Below are 17,990 nucleotides of genomic sequence, written 5' to 3' on the forward strand. Positions count from 1 at the left end.
GCTGAGATTCTCCAGAACCTTTGGACCTTTATCTTCAGTGTAAACCAGCATAAACTGCACAAGGAATGAAGGAGTATGTAGAGAGAGCAGGGAAGTGGTGAATAGGCAAAGATCATGTTCTTATTAAATGGTAGAGCAGTGTGGAGAGGCCTACAGTCCAGTCCTGCTCCTGCTTATTTATGTTTTTGCTGCATCGGTTTTTACTGTAGCTGTTGATAAAAGGTCAGCAACTTATCTTGGGGTCTAACAAGACTCAAGAGCTGGCATCATCTCACTCAGCCAAATTAGTTGTTCCCAGTGTTAAATTGAAGACATTTGCTGCTCATGGAAGTTTCAGTCTGACGTTGCAGAGGCATAGGAGTCATTGATTGAGGGGCACGCATAAAGGCACAGCTAACGGCGCTGCTGTCTCACATCCCCAGCAACCCGAGTTCAACCCTGACCTTAATGCTCTCTGTGTGGAGCTCGCATGTTCTCCCTGTGGCCATGTGAGCTTTCTGCAGTTTCTTGGGGCCTCTTGCTCATATCAAAGACATGCGGACTAGTAGTTTCAATGGACACACACAAAACCACAATAGACAAGAGACAATAGATGCAGGAGTAGGCCATTCGGCCCTTCGAGCCAGCACTGCCATTCAATGTGATCATGGCTGATCATCCCCAATCAGTACCCTGTTCCTTCCTTCTCCACATATCTCCTGACTCCACTATCTTTAAGATCCCTATCTAGATCTCTCTTGAAAGCATCCAGAGAACCTGCCTCCACCGCCCTCTGAGGTAGAGAGAGGCAAAGAGAAAAATATTAAACAAGTCTTCAAGGATAAAGAAGAACGGCGGCACGATGGCGCAGCGGTAGAGTTGCTGCCTTACAGCGAATACAGCGGCGGAGACCCGGGTACAATCCCGACTACGGGTGCTGACTGTACGGAGTTTGTGCGTTCTTCCCGTGACCTGCGTGAGTTTTCTCCGAGATCTTCAGTTTCCTCCCACACTCCAAAGACGTACAGGTATGTAGGTTCATAGGCTTGGTAAATGTAAAAATTGTCCCTAGTGTGTGGAGGACAGTGTTAATGTGCGGGGATCACTTGTCGGCGCGGACCCGATGGGCTGAAGGGCCTGTTTCCGTGCTGTACCTCTAAACTAAACTAAGAGGTCTGAAGAAGAGTTCCGACCCAAAACATCACCTTTTCCTTTTCTCCAGAGATGTTGCCTGACCCGCTGAGTTACTACAGCATTTTATGTCTATCTTTGGTATAAACCAATATCTGCAGTTTCTTTTTGTTACATAGGGTTTTTAGGTTAATTGGTCTCTGTAAACTTCCCCTAGTGTGCAGGGCATGAATAACATAGAACCACTGTGGATAGGTGATCGATGGTTAGTGTGGACTTGGTGAATCCATGCCTGTTTCCATGCCTGTTCCCATCTCTAAAAACTGGGGGGGAAAACGTCAAATGCAGCCTAACCAAAGTCCTATAAAACTGTATATGGGGGGATTGGTAAGAATGTGGTGAATGAATGAATAAGTTTATTGGCCAAGTATACACACATACAAGGAATTGCCTTGGTGCTCCGCCCGCAAGTAACAACACGACAAACCATTAAGAATAAAGCATAACACATTAGAACATTAAGAATAAAACATTATAGTTTAAACATGTGAATGAAATGAAATACCAGAGCAAAAGGAGGCTACAGACAAAAGAAGGATTAGATTGGGCTAAGTATAACAGGTCTGAACATTGACTCTCTCATTTCAAGTGATTGCGGCATTCCCTCCCCTCCCTAGTCATCCTGCCAGTTCTACTGTTCACATCGTTGTATACCTCTTGTTGTCACATTATCCCCTGCCAACAATGTGCCATTGTTGGCTCCACCCTTCCTCAGGTCATCTGTTTCTGGTCCTGATTTGTTCTGGCCTTTCCCCGCCTCCAGTTTATTTCCTCCCTCCCCACCTCTACTCTCAGTTTGAAATAGGTTCCACCCCGAAACGTCACCCATTCTTTCTGTCCGGAGACGCTGCCTGACCCACTGAGTTACTCCAGCATTTTGTGTCTATCTGCAGTTCCTTGTGCCTCCATGCTTACAGGGTTCTTTGGTTATTTGGTTCTTGTGCTGATTAATATCCTGGCTTGTGGTGGATGGGAGTGGGATGCGTGCAGTATTTGTCCTTTCTGTCGCTCTGTCACTGCATCTCAAGCAGGCTGGAACGTGGACTATAAACAGGATGAGCTTTTGACCTCTGCAGTTGTCCCACTCGAATCTCTCTGCAGCTCAGGGGTCATGTCTGGGACAGCTGTTCGCTGAGCGGTTTTTGCTTCATTTCTATGGATTCTAACAACTGAAGGGCAAAACTGTTGGGATGTGGAATGAAACATCAGCCTGTAGCCAGTGCCATCTTCTTCGTTGCCGTGTGTTGAGGCAGCAGGGCGAAGGCCGTGGATACCAATAGAATCAACAAAGCTCACGGGGAAGGCTGGCTCCGTCCTGGGGGCAGAGTTGGAGTTGGATTCACTGGAGATTGGTCTTGGAGGGGAGGATGCTCCTCAAACTGCGGAGCATCCTGGACAATACAGCTCACACTGGTCAACCTGAGGAGCACCTTCAGCAACAGACTGGTTCCACCAAGATGCAGCACAGAACGCCACAGGAGATCCTTCTTCCCTGTGGCTATCAAACTGCACAACTCCTCCCCCTTCTGTCGTGGGGTAGACTGAGACTGACTCCCCCTCCGCCTTCCCCCCCCAAGCTTTACACATCCCTAATCCTTTACACTCTAATTTCATATTTCATGGATTTTGTGTTTTTATGACTGTTGGCAGATCAATTTCCCTCCTGGGATAAACAAAGTTCTATCGTATTGTATCGTATCGTATCCCTTCACCTTCCAGGTTATCCACAGTCAGATCCTGGGAGCCCAGGTGGCATGTGAAGTGTTTCCATAATTCCTAATGACAGAGAAGGAGGCCATTTGGCCCACTTGAGTCCATGCCAGCTCTCAGTCGCATTCCTCCACTTAGATTCCCTACATTTCTATCAAGTATCGCCAAATTCTAACAAAGACATAGAGTACTGGAGTAACTCAGCGGGTCAGGCAACATCCTTGGAGAACCTGGATAGGTGAGTACAGAGTGCTGGAGTAACTCAGCGGGTCAGGCAGCATCCTTGGAGAACATGGATAGGTGATGTTTCGGGTCTGGACCATTCTTCAGAATTCTGAAGAAGGGTACCGACCTGAAATGTCACCTATCCATGTTCTCCAGAGATGCTGCCTGACCCGCTGAGTTACTCCAGCACTCTGTGTCTCTTTTCCGTGAATCAGCATCTGCAGTTCCTTGTTTAATCCAGATTCTAACTCCTACCTAGACACTTGAGGCAATTTACCTGCACACTTGTAACCAATTAATTTACCAATCTGTGCATCTTTGGGATTGGGGAGGAGCCATGCAAACTCCACGCTGACAGCACCAGTTTAGACAATGCCAGAGTACTTTCCTACGTGGCGGAAAAGGTGCAGGAAAGTTATACCCCGACCACACCAGGAATGCACTGGCAGAGAGCTCTAAGAAACACACTCGCATTCCCAATCTGGTTAAAGAAAAAAAAATAGATTGGAAAAACCCAGATTGAGAAGATTTCATTTTCATATTATGAATGAAAATAATTCAGCGCTAAACAAAAAGAATGAAGTTCTTCTGAGGGACTTTCCAAAATTCCACGTGATTTATTTCTTCCTCTATCTACCCAGGGGTTGGTCTGTGGCGCAGTAGATTTAGGAAGCAACTGCAACTGCCTCTGTGTTCGTCTCAATTCAGTGGATGTAGATTTCTTTGTGAACCGGCACTCAAATGCTGGGCCTCATTTCACACAGGCACAGCTGGGAGGCCAGTGGAGGAAGCACAAATACCAGCTCTTCCTCCCCAGAATTATCCGACTTTATGAAAGAGAACTCTTTATTCACTTCTGTTTAGTTCAGTTTATTGTCACGTGTACAGTGAAAAGCTTTTGTTGCGTGCTAATCAGTCAGCGGAAAGACAATACATGATTACAATCGATCCATTTACAGTGTATAGATACATGAGAAGGGAATGTGTAGGAAGGAACTGTAGATGCTGGTTTAAACCGAAGATAGAAACATAGAAAATAGGTGCAGGAGGAGGTTATTCGGCCCTTCGAGCCAGCACCGCCATTCATTGCGATCATGGCTGATCGTCCCCAATCAATAACCCCTGCCATACCAGGAATGCACTGGCATTCTCCCCATATCCCTTGACTCCACTAGCTCCTAGAGCTCTATCTAACTCTCTCTTAAACCCATCCAGTGACTTGGCCTCCACTGCCCTCTGTGGCAGGGAATTCCATAAATTCACAACTCTCTGGGTGAAAACGTTTTTTCTCACTTCAGTCTTAAATGACCTCCCCTTTATTCTAAGACTGTGACCCCTGGTTCTGGACTCACCCAACATTGGGAACATTTTTCCTGCATCTAGCTTGTCCAGTCCTTTTATAATTTTATATGTTTCTATAAGGTCCCCCTCATCCTTCTAAACTCCAGTGAATACAAGCCCAATCTTTTCAATCTTTCCTCATATGACAGTCCCGCCATCCCAGGGATCAATCTGGTGAACCTACGCTGGACTGCCTCAATCACAAGGATGTCCTTCCTCAAATTAGGAGACACAAAAAGCTGGAATAACCCAGCAGGTCAGGCAGCATCTCTGGAGAACATGGGTAGGTGACGTTTTGGGTTGGGATCCTTCAACAGACCAGTCTGAAACATCTGCAGTTTTTCTGATTTCTACTTACGCCCAATAGGTTTTGCTGGAACATCATAAACATGGTGGTTGGGTCACACTGCAGGATTCTGGTGACCACACCACTGGAGGGATGTGAAAGTACTGGTTAGAGGACAGAAAATATCATGAGGGAGATTGGATCATTGCGGTGCTTAATTGGGGAATAAAGAAATAAAAGTGTAAAGGATTAAAGAGGAGGTGAAAATGTTTTCACACAGAGGCTGGTGGGGGTCTTGAACTCACTATGACTTGGTACATGGATAGGATAGGTTTAACGGGATGTGGACCAAAAGTGGGCAGGTAGGACTAGTGTGGATGGGGCATCGTGGTCGGCATGATCAATTTGGGCCGAAGGGCCTGTTTCCATGCTGTATGACTCTAAGGCTCCATTCTATGACTGTCTTCTGTTGAAACCATTTACACCTCACGTTGCCTCGGCAATGCCAGCAGCATAATAAAGGACAAGTCACACCCTGGCCACTCCATCTTCTCCCCTCTCCCATCGGGCAAAAGGTTTAGAAGTGTGAAAACGCACACCACCAGATTTGGGGACAGTTTCTGCCCAGCTGTCCTGAACTACTATCAACCTTGTTGATGACCCTCGGACTATCCTTGATAGGACTTTGTTGGGTTTTATCTGGCACTAAACGTTATTCCCTTCTGCATCTATACACTGCAAATGGATCGATTGTAATCATGTATTGTTTTTCAGCTGACTGGTTAGCACGCAACAAAAGTTTTTCACTGTTCCTCAGTACACGTGACAATAAATGTAACTAAACTAAACTTAACTTAACTAATTCAGGAGGAAACCTTTCTATATTTGGCTGAGCTCCTGATATGCCACAGCATACAAGGCTATAGGCCATACGGAATTAGTCACAAAGCACAAAATGGTGGGCCAAATGGCTTCCTCTGCATTATCAATAGCTAATTGTGTGATCCAATCTCACAGAAAACACAGAGACGGACTGTCTGCCAATACATTTGGAATAGATAGAGTAGACAGTTAGAGCCTTTTACCCAGGCTGGAAATGTCAAAGACCAGAAGGGAAAGCTTTAAGGTGAGAGGACATGTGTGGGGTAACTTTTTACACAGAGACTGGTCGGTGTCTAGAATGTGCTGCCCGCAGTGGTGGTGGAGGCAGATATGGTGGTGGTATTCACAAGGGTTTTAGTTAGGCACATGGATATGCAGGGAATGGAGGGATGTGGGTGATGTGCAGGCAGCTGAAATTAGTTGACCTTGGCATCATGTTTGGCACAAACACCATGGCCTGAAGAGCTTGCTGTTCCTTGTTGTGTGCTCCATGTTCCACACAAAATCCCATCTTATTCTCTTCACATCCCCACCAACTTTCCCCCGCCCCTCCACATTCCACCACTCACCTACACACCAGGGGATATTTGGTGTGTGAGTGGGTTGTAGAATCTGGGAGGAATTGAGAGAACAGTCAATGGAATTAGTGTTGGATTGGTGTACATTGGTGCTTGACAGTTGGTGCAGACTAGATGGGCTGAAGGGTCAGAGTCTGGGCTCAACATACCTCTGAACATCAAGCATGAAACTGTTTGGCTGAAGCGGATGTAGTTGATTTCAGCACTGTCACCCATATTGAAGTGTTGCAGATTCTTGCATGCAGCACCACAGGTGTGATCTTTGCAGATGCACATCCTGGCACAAGCAACTCTCTTCCAGTTACATTGACAATTTACACTTATACCAAGCTAATTAAGCTACAAACCTGTACGTCTTTGGAGTGTGGGAGGAAACCGAAGATCTTGCGGCCATGGGGAGAACGTACAAACTCCATAAAGTCAGTGCCCGTAGTCAGGATGAAACCCGGGTCTCTGGCGCTGTAAGGCAGCAACTCTACCGCTGTGCCACTGTGCAGTGCCATCTTGTTTGGGCAAACCGCATCACCTCACACTGATGCTGAATCATATCCTCTGATACTAACCTGATTATGTCTTGTGAACTACGTTTCTTGTTCTGGCCTTAGTTACTAATTTTGATCTAAGTGTCGGTGTCAATGGAACAGTGGCCCAGGAGAAAGTCAGTTTTTATGGGACTTCTGCACGGCAAGGATTGGTATCTGTGTGATGGCACCTCAAGGTGAGTCAGGGTCTGTGGGACTGATGCATGATCGGAAGGGTCTCTGACTGGGCTAATGTTCCCCAAGGATGGTTGGTGACTGTCGGCCCATACTGCAGTGAGGGCCAGTCTCTGTGGGACTGCTATCCTGTCCAGAATTATTCTCTTTGGGACATGTACCCGGTTGAGGGTCAGCAGCCTGGAGGCGTAGGACTGACAAAAGAGTTATAAAGTCCAATAGGTAGGTATTCGAAGGGTTTCAACCCGAAACGTCAGCCATTCCTTCTTTCCAGAGATGCTGCCTGTCCTGCTGAGTTACTCCAGCATTTTGTGGCTATCTTCGGTGTAAACCAGCATCTGACGAAGACTGTGGATAGTGCGTCTCACATTAAGAGCACATTTCTATTTCACTGTGCGCATAGATGGTTGGCAGGAACTGACATCACCTTCGCTATCAATTTTGAAAGCTAAAAATGTGTCTTGCTTTTCATCAGACGTGTTGCCAGCTGTGTGCAGAAGTGAACACAATGAGAGACTGTGTGATAGAGTCCACTTTCAGTATTATTTCACAGTCAGCCTCGTGGTTTAGTTATCTCTGTACAGTTAGGGCCTTTCCTTATTGTACTAATATCATATGCAAACTGAGAACACTTAATAAACATGGTTTACAGAAGACCTGATTAATTATACGTCATAGGAGCAGAATTAGGCCATTCGGCCCATCGGGTCGACACCCCCATTCACATAGCTGATCTATCTTTCCCTCTCAACCACATTCTCCTTTTGACACCCCTAGACAAAAGACATTAGACAATAGGTGCAGGAGTAGGCCATTCGGCCCTTCGAGCCAGCACCGCCATTCAATGTGATCATCCCCAATCAGTACCCCGTTCCTGCCTTCTCCCCATATCCCCTGACTCCGTTATTTTTAAGCCCTATCTAGCTCTCTCTTGAAAGCATCCAGAGAACCTGCCTCCACTGCCCTCTGAGGCAGAGAATTCCACAGACTCACCACTATCTGTGAGAAAAAGTGTTTCCTCATCTCCGTTCTAAATGGCTTACTCCTTATTCTTAAACTGTGGCCCCTGGTTCTGGACTCCCCCAACATCGGGAACATGTTTCCTGCCTCTAGCGTGTCCAAGCCCTTAACAATCTTATATGTTTCAATGAGATGCCCTCTCATCCTTCTAAATTCCAGAGTGTACAATCCCATCTGCTCCGTTCTCTCAGCATATGACATTTCCGCCATCCTGGGAATTAACCTTGTAAATTAGAGTTATATCATAACGGGTAGAGTTGAGAGGCGTGTCCACTGGGTGGAGGTGCATCATGTCCCCTGACGTGCAGGTGAATGATATGCTGGACATGGAGCTACATGGAAACTGGAGGAACTCAGTGGGTCAGGCAGCATTTCTGGGTCGAGACCCTTTTCCAGTCTGAGAGTCAGGGGAAAGTTATCTCTGGTAACTCGGGACGACAGATGGCGCAATGGGCTAAGTGTTCGGCTGGCGACCGGAAGGTAGCCGGTTCGAATCCCGCTTGGAGTGCATACTGTCGTTGTGTCCTTGGGGCAAGACACTTCACCACCTTTGCCTGTGTGTAAATGTAATGAAATTATGTGAAGCACTTTGGGGTCAATGCAAGTTGCCTAAAAATGTACTATATAAATAAGATTTAAAAAAAAAAAAAAAAAAGATCGAGGGCACCTAAGTGGTTTGTGCCCCAGAGATGCATTCAGAATTGCAGGGATCAAATGGGGCAAAGGGTAAGCCTCGTGCCCTAATAATCTCCGTGTAGGAAGGAACTGCATAGACTGGTTTAAACCAAAGATAGACAGAAAAAACTGGAGGAACTCAGTGGGTCAGGCAGCATTTCTGGGTTGAGACCCTTTTCCAGTCTGAGAGTCAGGGGAAAGTTATCTCTGGTAGACAAAAATGCTGGAGAAACTCAGCTGGTGAGGCAGCATCTATGGAGCAAAGGAAATAGGTAATGTTTCGGGTGAAACCTTTCTTCAGACTGATGTGAGGGTGGGAGGGGGGGGGCGGGAAGAAGAAAGGATGATGTGGAGCCAGTGGGCTGAGGGAGAGCTGAGAAGGGGAGGGAGAAAGTAGGGACTACCTGAAATTAGAGAAGTCAATGTTCATACCGCTGGGGTGTAAACTGCCCAAGCGAAATATGAGGTGCTGCTCCTCCAATTTACGGTGGGCCTCGCTCTGGCCATGGAGGAGACCCAGGACAGAAAGGTTGGATTCAGAATGGGAGGGGGAGTTGAAGTGCTGAGCCACCGGGAGATCAGGTTGGTTATTGCGGACCGAGTGGAGGTGTTGGGCGAAGCGATCGCCAAGCCTACGCTTGGTCTCACCGATGTAGAGCAGTTGACACCTAGAGCAGCAGATGCAATAGATGAGGTTGGAGGAGGTGCAGGTGAACCTCTGCCGCACCTGGAAAGACGGCTTGGGTCCTTGAATGGAGTTCAAGGGGGGAGGTAAAGCGACATGTGTAGCATTTCCTGCGGTTGCAAGGGAAAGTGCCAGGAGAGGGGGTGGTTCGGGTGGGAAGGGACAAATTGACCAGGGAGTTACGGAGGGAGCGGTCTCTGTGACGGCTGGTAGTTATCTCTGTGCAGTTTGGGCAACACAGTGACACAGCGGTAGAGTTGCTGCTTTCCAGCACCAGAGACCCAGGTTTGGTCCTGACTACGGGTGTTGTCTGTACGGAGTTTGTACCCGCTCCCCGTGACCACGTGCGTTTTCTTTGGTGCTCAGGTTTTCTCCCACACTCCAAAGATGTACAGGTTTGTAGGTTAATTGGCTTCAGTAAAATTATTAAATTGTCCCTAGTGTGTTGGATAGCGTTTGTGTACGGGGGGATCACTGGTCGGCACAGACTCGTGGGCCGAAGGTCCTGTTTCCACAATGCATCTCTTAAAATCTAAAGTTTAAAGTCCCAAGTGTCTGTTTTCCCACAGGGCAGGCAGGCTCAGGATGCTGGGCTTTCTCTGTCTTCATTTAGAGGAGCAGATTCTCTCTTCCCTTCCCCCAAGGCTACAAGCTCTCTGTTCATTCAGTGTTCATCTTCCATTGAAGGACTCTAGGCTGCATTGTCCAGTGTGTAACACACTACAGCCTGTGTGCTCCTTTGTGTATAATGCATCCTCTGTGTAATACTTTCCAAATTCAATGTTCCTTTATTAATATCTCAGAGAATACGAAATCTATATGAATGGCTGTGGGATATTTAACATTCAGGTTGATGTTATTATCATTGGTCGTGTTGCGGTCTATTTATTTTTGCCCCGTTTGCTTTCTGTTGTCTGTGCAATTAAAACGCTGAGACTCTGTGGTTTGTACAACCTATATGTGTATTAGCACGTGGAGCTGACCTATTTTGGTTAGCTTGCATTAGGGGTTACGAGTAGTTCACGTGTGAGAAAGACTCTTTCAGTGCAGCAGAGAAGGACCTATTAATTCAATAACATGTGGTATTGAAAAGGCTGATTCAACGTTTCGCTGTCCTTGCCCCTGTGATCCAGCAGCGTGGGAAAGATGCTGTGTAAGTAATGGAAGAGTGAACATGTGTCTGACAATATTTTATCTTGTCGGCCCGAAACGTTGCCTATTTCCTCCGCTCCATAGATGCTGCTTCACCCGCTGAGTTTCTCCAGCACTTTTGTCTACCTTCGATTTTCCAGCATCTGCAGTTCCTTCCTGAATATCTTGACTTGCGGGACAGTGAAAAATGGAGTAGGTGGTAAATATTCTACTGGAGTAATCATTTTCCCGATTAGTTCAATAATAGGAAGGTGATATTAATGTAATAGACAAACAAATCTTATATCATAACACAAAGTGCAGGAGGAACTCAGCGGGCCAGGCAGCATCTGGGGAGGGAAGACATCGCGGATAGGCATCCTTCTTCAGACCAAAGATGCTATAGCTATAGGATATTTGCTTCAGATTGTCTGAAGAAGGGTCCCGACCCCAAACATTGCCTGTCCATACCCTCCACAGATGCTGCACGACCCGCTGAGTTACTCTGGCTTTTTGTGTGTCTATCTTTTCACATTAACAGTGGGCTGTCCCTTTAAGAGCGAGCAAGGAGGGGGGTGAAAGAAACCGAGCGGGAGGTTGGGAGCGGCAATTAGGAGTCACTGGTGGGGCCTATAATGGGAAAGCTACAGAGACCGAGGCATGGGAATTGGGTGGATTCATCTTATAAATCTACTCAAATGTCGCCAACCAAAGTCTGATAGTCTGATTTAATCCTGAGAAATATTTTTTGTTGATGGTTTGGGTTTAATCCTATAAATAAATAGAAGTTGTATATTCATGTAATGCAACACCACTGTTGTGTCTTAGAAACAATTTAAATCTAAACATTTAAACTCCAGTCTGGAGAGGAAATTGATACAGAAATTTCCATGTATTCGTGTTATTATTACAAATATCTGCAAGGTAAGTACTTTACGAACCCCGCCTTAGAGTAACAACAGAAAATGTTGGGAGATACTCGGTGGGTCAGTCAGCAACTGTGTGCGAGAACAGGAGCAGGCCACTCGGCCTCTCAAGCCCGCCCTGCCATTCAATATGAAGATAGGCACAAAATGCTGGAGTGGGGGGAGGGGAGGGAGTGGGGGGGAGGTGAAGAGGGAGAGAGGGGGAGGGGGGGGGGGGGGGGGGAAATAGGAAGAGGGTGGGGGGGGAAGGAAGAGGGAGTGGGGGGGAGAGGAAGTGGGGAGGAGAGGGAGTGGGAGTGGGATGAGGAGTGGGAGGGGAGAGGAGAGGAGAGGGAGGAGGGGGGAGGGGGGGGGGGGGAGGGAGAGGGAGTGGGGGGGGGGGAGGGAGTGGGGGAGAGGGGGGGAGAGGGAGGAGGAGGGGAGGGGGAAGGGGGGGGGGGGGAGGGGGGGGGGGGGGGGGAGAGAGGGAGTGGGGGGGGGGGGGGGGGGGGGAGGGAGGGGGGGGGGGGGGGCGGTGCGTGTGGCGGGGGGGGGCCCCCAGGGGGGGAGACGGAGGGGGGGAGAGGGAGGGAGGGGGGGGGGAGTGGGGGGGGGGGTGGGGGGGGAGAGGGGGAGGGGGGGGGGGAGGGGGGGGGGGGAGGGGGGGGGGGAGAGGGGAGAGGGGGGGGGGGGAGGAGGGAGGGGGGGGGGGGAGGGGAGGGGGGGGGGGGGAGGGGGGAGGGGGGGGGGGGGGGGGGGGGGGGAGGGGGGGGGGGGGGGGAGAGGGGGGGGGGGGGGGGGGGGGGGGGGGGGAGGGAGGGGGGGGGGGGGGGAGAGAGGGAGGAGAGGGGGGAGGGGGGGGGGGAGAGAGAGGGAGGGGGGGGGAGGGGGGGGGGGGGGGGGGGGGGGGGGGGAAGAGGGAGGGGAGGGGGGGGGGGGGAGGAAGAGGGAGTGGGGGGGGAGGGAGGGAGGAGGGGGAGGGAAGAGGAGGAGGAGAGGGTTTGAGTGTGGGGGTCAGGGTGAGGTTTCCAGGTGAGGGCGGTGTGGGAGGAGGAGCGACGGGGAGGAAAGTTATACGCGGGCGGCCAGCTGTAGCGAGGGACTGGAACTGATCTGCTTCCCACCCCCGCAAGTCTGGCTGTCCAATCCCAATCCAATCTGAACGAGACCGCCCTGATTTACTCCGCAGACACTGTATATCTGTGATACTCCAGAAACCCCTTCCTCCTAGCCCCTCTCTGACACACTGCCTGTGGGGAGGGTCCGGACAAACTACAAGCCGAGCTGCTCGAAGGCAGCAGGAACCTTCAATGAGTCCAGCGGCGAGCGCCAGAGTAGATTGACGGTAAGTCACTCTGTTACTGATTGTCTCGCAGTTCCTCCACACACTAGACCATGACAACCTCCCCTGTAAACGGCCGAGGTCCATGAAACCACTCTCCATTGTCCACAGTTGAAACATTTCACGTTGAAGGCAGCGGGCAATGTTCAACACAATGACAGTGTGGAATGTCTCAGTGGGACAAACATCTGGACAGTTTACACCCAGTTTAACAACTGCTCACAGCCTGGCGCTGTCTGGACTTTTCTTTTTGTGAATCGCTTTAGTTTTGGTAATCGGTTGAGAAGGTAAAACAAATAAATGTGAACGTGAAAAGAGGTTAGTGGGATAGATCTGTTGTGTGGAAGGAGAGATTGTAGGCGAGTCGGGGACCGACCTCCAGCTCCCCCTCCCCCCCCCCTCCTCCCCCCTCTCCTCCCACCCCCCCCCCTATTCTACCCCCCTCTCCACCCCCCCCCCCCCCCCCCCCCCCTCCCTCTCTATCGGTGTTGACCGTCGGTTCCAGTCGCTTTCGCCCCGGTTAGCCATTGAGTGGAGAGTCCGCGCCCATAGTGAAGCCTACAGCGTGAGTAGAGGGAATGGAGGCTCTACAAGGGAATTGAAATAATGGCCAAAGATGTTCTTTAAAAACACTTGGAGCATTAGATGGGATGGGATGGAGGGGGGAGGGGAGGAGGAGGGGGGGGGTCCGGTGTGAGAATTCGAGCTCCGGGGGGTTTCACCCGAAGGAAATCAAATCGGGTTGGTTGTCTTCCCTGCGTGAAGTGATTTGGTTCGAATCTCCGATAAGTGAAGGCGGATCGATAGCTGATGGGGCAAGAACCTATCCCACCGTCTGATGGTGGCTCGGGATGGGGTGTGTGTCTGTTTAGGAGGACAATAAGTCTATAAAGCCAGGCGTTTGGGAAGTTTGGAAGGACTCCACGCCCGGCCCTGCCCCACTCGCTTCCACTATGATGTCAATGGTTAATATTCAACCTCAGGTTGGCAGCTTTGTGTTGGACCAGGCGAGTAATCGGCCCTTGTAAAGCGGTAATTGAATGAAGAGTCGGCCAGTCTGGTGGAGAGGTAGTACGGGTGGGATGGGCTGAACGGGTTCGCAGTGTCTGTGTTCTGTGTGCGCTTGGTCACAGGAGGGTGGAGATGAGAATGATCTCAGACAAAGACCCCGCCAAGTGGGGAAGGCTGCGCGGCGCTGGAGAGGGACATGGTGGTAAATCTCGGAGACGATTCGCCACATCTGGCTTTTCGTCAGAGCCAGCTCGTTTCCCCAGAGCCCTGTGGACTCACAACTTGGAATGGGATTTAAAATCCAGAAATATGTAACTCGCCTTCACAGGCAATTAGAGGAAAAGGTCCATTATCCAGACTCTAGTTCTCGCAGCGAGGGCACTACCCCGGGGAGGGGGGCGCTCTGTTAGAGAGAGGGGCGTTCTTGAAGCGGTGCTACACTACAAGCAGAGACAGAGGGGAGGGATGGCACATATTTGGAGGGGCGGCGCCGCGGTGGGGAGAAGAGGGGAGGGGGCGAAGAAGCGCCGTGTGCCAAGAACAACGGCTGAGGAAGGAGCGTTGTCTACAAAGGGGGCGAAGCGAAGCTTGGGTGACCTTGCAGCGCTCTTGGTTCTTGGTCCTCCAAAATATTCCAGATGGAATTTAAACTGGAGGTGGTGGAGGGAGGGCTTAAGCCAGAAAGGGGTTTTGGGAAGAAAGAGCTACCATAAATTTATTGCATCTGGTTGGGTAACTATAGTTGGGTGAAGATTATTCTTCATTTCATTCAAATCGTTTGCTATGTCGCTCTTCAAGGGAGATGCTAAATGCATTTCGTTGTCTCTGTACTGTACACTGACAATGACAATTAAAATTGAATCTGAATCTGATTCCATGTTTTAATTGTGTGGGGGAAGAACGAATTGCTGTACACATCTGTCTTGGTAGCTGGATGATGTTGGTGAGCCGTTCGAAATGGAAGATACAAAATAAACATTGTGCCTCAATAGTGACCACACCAGACCATGATGTTATGTGCAGGAAGGAACTGCAGATGCTGGTTTAAACCGAACATGGACACAAAAAAGCTGGAGTAACTCGGCAGGACAGGCAGCATCTCTGGAGAGAAGGAATGGGTGACGTTTAGGGTCGAGTCCCTTCTTCAGACTGATGTCGGGGAGGGGGCGGGACAAAGATAGAATGAAGGTTCCCATTGAGAGTGAAAGGTGCCGGGGAGATATGCAGGAGATTAAAGGCCAAGGCTGATAACTGGGGTCAGGGAGGAGGAAAGGTCATGGGAGGAATTACCCTGCTGTTCCCATGGACACCCTGAAACTCCTCCCGAGAGGTCAACCTAAATCTGAGTGTTTTGAGGTTAGTGTGTCACGAGTGAGAATGGAGATTGGTGGCAGAATTCAGCTACACAGGTGCTCTGAATGTAATGTGTAAAATTAGCAGTAATTTGAAGACTTAAAGGGGGAATTTCCATGTCCTAGATGTGGTTATGTGTCAATTATATGTAATTACTAACTGATGCGTTAGCAGATTGCTACTACTTATTAAAGATACCAGTTGTAATCATGAGAGAAGCCATGACTTGATGGCCCTCATCCAGCCCTCTCAAACTGATGTCCTTTTGCACAAGGTGACCAGAGGCACAGGGCACACTTGAAGCAACCCTGTATACTGATCAGTGTTCACTCCATGAGATGGAGGCTTATTCCAGCGCTCAAATACTCAGCGTGGAACAGCCACCTCTTAATATCTAACTTTTGATCTGGCCTTTTTAACACTTCAAAACCTGACTCTTCTATTTGACTGAAACCCATTTAATTTCATGGAAAAAGTTCTGCAGCCCATGAAGTGTCATGCCTCTATAGTGCCTGAGATAGTTTTTCCTATGACAGTGTCTAGAGAGAATGAACAGGGGATCCACCTACAGAAACCTTCATGACTGAAGCATAAGAGTGAGGAGTGAGAAATGTGGTGGTGGAAGTGGGGTGTATCAGAACATTTTCAATGAGGGGCATTTGGGAACATGAAACTGAACTTGTAATTAGACCCTGCTTCTACATTTAATTTAATATTTAGCTAGTTCATCCTTTCAGTAGATTAAGTCTATGCTGGTACTTGGAATAATCCCAATCCCCCACTCATTTCCTTTCAGCCTATTCGTTTTCACACACGCATCAATTCTCCCCTGATTCTCCCACCACTTATTCAAGAGTGATTTACTGGTGCCAATTGACCTACCGATCCTTCAGAAACGCCTGTGTGGAAGTTGACTGAGAGCAGATTAAACTTTCACAGTTCAGCTCAATCCTAATATTTACTTGATTTGCAGGAAATATTGGTGGCAAACTATCTATGAACCATGAAAGAGCAAATGATCATGAGCAGTGTTTCGCTAAGAAAATGTATAGGCAACTGAGATACCTTTGTAAAGGGCATTCTTTGTGGCTTATTGCATGCTTGTATCTAGTTTTCTTCATGTTCCCCATCAATTGTATACAAGATACTTCTGCATGGCAACGCAATTGCAGTCTGCATGCATACTCATTAGCAAGATTTCAGATTCTCAGTATAATTGATCAGTAAGTGTTAACTTCTTGGGACAGTTTATCAGTCACTTGCTTGATGGTCCCCACTATTGAGCTCCAAATGGCCACATTATCTGTCCTTGTGTGTAGTTTATCACAATCCATAATGTCTGTAATATCTGCACCAAGTGAGAGCAGTTGAGTGCAGTTGTTCTGTTTTGTTTGTTCAGGCAAGGAATTCCTAAAGCCTGCTAGCTGTGTCTCATTTCTTATCTGTAAAAAAGAACAGCTCCAACAGAACAGAAATGGATTTCAGCAAGACCTTGCACATGGTTTAAAATTCTTGTTAACCACAAAGCATGTTAGGACGCATTGTGATTCTGCAGTAGGATATTGATAGATTGATTGATTGGCTGAGAACTTGGCAAATGGAGTTTAATGTGAGGACGATTGAGGTCATACACTTCAAGTAAGGAATCACGAGGTGGCTTATTATCTAAATGGATAATACGGGTGTCAGGGGTTATAGGGAGGAGGGAGAATGCGGTTAGGAGGGAGACATAGATAGATCAGCCATGATTGAATGGCGGAGTAGACTTGATGGGCCGAATGGCCTAATTCTTCTCCTACCACTTATGAATTATGAAATATAATGGATATGAGTGAAGTTTAGAGATATCTAAGTGTTGGAACATGTGGAACAGTACAGCACAGGAATGTGCCCCACGAGACTGTTAAATGAGCCAAGTTAAACTGATCACATCTGTTTGTACATGATCCATATCCCGCTAATCTATGCAATTCCATGTGCCTAACTAAAAGCCTCTTAAACGCCTTGTATCTGCCTCCACCGCTTACAATGCTTTCCAGGCCCCCACCACTGCATAAATAAAAATCGTGCCCTGCGCATCTCCATTTAACTCCCCCTCTCTCACCTTATAGCTATGCCCTCGACTGTTGGACATTTCCACCCTGGCTCAAATATTGACTGTCAACCCTGTCTATGTCTCTAAATATAATTATATCTATTGAGGAAAACCGTTTTTGATTTATTCTATTTCTATGTTCCCATAATATCTGGTGTAGAGATTACTGGAATTTAGACCCAGGGCACTGATATATTTCCAAGACACTGTAGACTAAGAGGACTACGTGCAGTCAATGGTGCTGCAAGGTACTTGTCATCCTTGCCCTTCACAGAAGTTCTAAGCTTGGCTAGTATTGCCAGTCTAGGTGAATAACAGCTTTGCAGTTTGCATGTCAACCATGCTACACTCCTAGTTGAGGGGAAGAATGTTCAATGTGGTGCTTGGGATGACCCCAAGCAGGACAGCTTTGTTCTCCTTAAAGTGTTGATGTTGCACTTATCCAGGTAAGTGGAGACTATCCCATTACTTGTGCTGTACATGTGGTGATGGTGGAGATGCTGTGGGGCAGTTAGGAGGTGAGTTGCTTGCTGCAAGATACCCAACCTATGACCTCCATTGTAGTCTGAAGAAGGGTCCCAACCTGAAATGTCACCTATCCATCTTCTCCAGAGATGCTGCCTGGCCCGTTGAGTTACTCCAGCACCTTGTTTCCTTCTATCACCTCCATTGTTGGAACAGTACTTGTGTTGCTGTTCCTCTTGAGTTTGTGGTCAATGCTGACCTCCAGGATGTATGTTGGTTATTTCCTGACTTATTTGTGGCGAGTATACTACAGGTACTTGCCAGTTTCAGTCAGTATCTGAATGTTGTCTCGGTCCTGCTACGTGCCTGTATAGACTATTTCATTTTCCACGGGGTTGTG

At 48.3% G+C, this 17,990-nt stretch overlaps 1 protein-coding gene across 2 annotated transcripts in view; it reads left to right on the forward strand.

Moving 5' to 3' along the window:
* The first annotated feature begins 12,489 nt into the window (after window positions 1–12,489).
* LOC129714548 (sphingosine 1-phosphate receptor 2-like) overlaps window positions 12,490–17,990 on the forward strand; it is a 32,091-nt gene continuing 26,590 nt past the window's right edge. The window contains exon 1 of one of the 2 annotated variants that reach the window (XM_055664242.1): window positions 12,490–12,669. The gene's annotated coding sequence lies outside the window, so the exon portion shown is untranslated. Of the gene's footprint in view, window positions 12,670–13,207; window positions 13,232–17,990 lie in introns of those variants that run through there. The other variant, XM_055664243.1, reaches the window with a different exon arrangement.

Source organism: Leucoraja erinacea, chromosome 39 (genome assembly GCF_028641065.1).
Source record: "Leucoraja erinacea ecotype New England chromosome 39, Leri_hhj_1, whole genome shotgun sequence".
NCBI lineage: Eukaryota > Metazoa > Chordata > Chondrichthyes > Rajiformes > Rajidae > Leucoraja > Leucoraja erinaceus.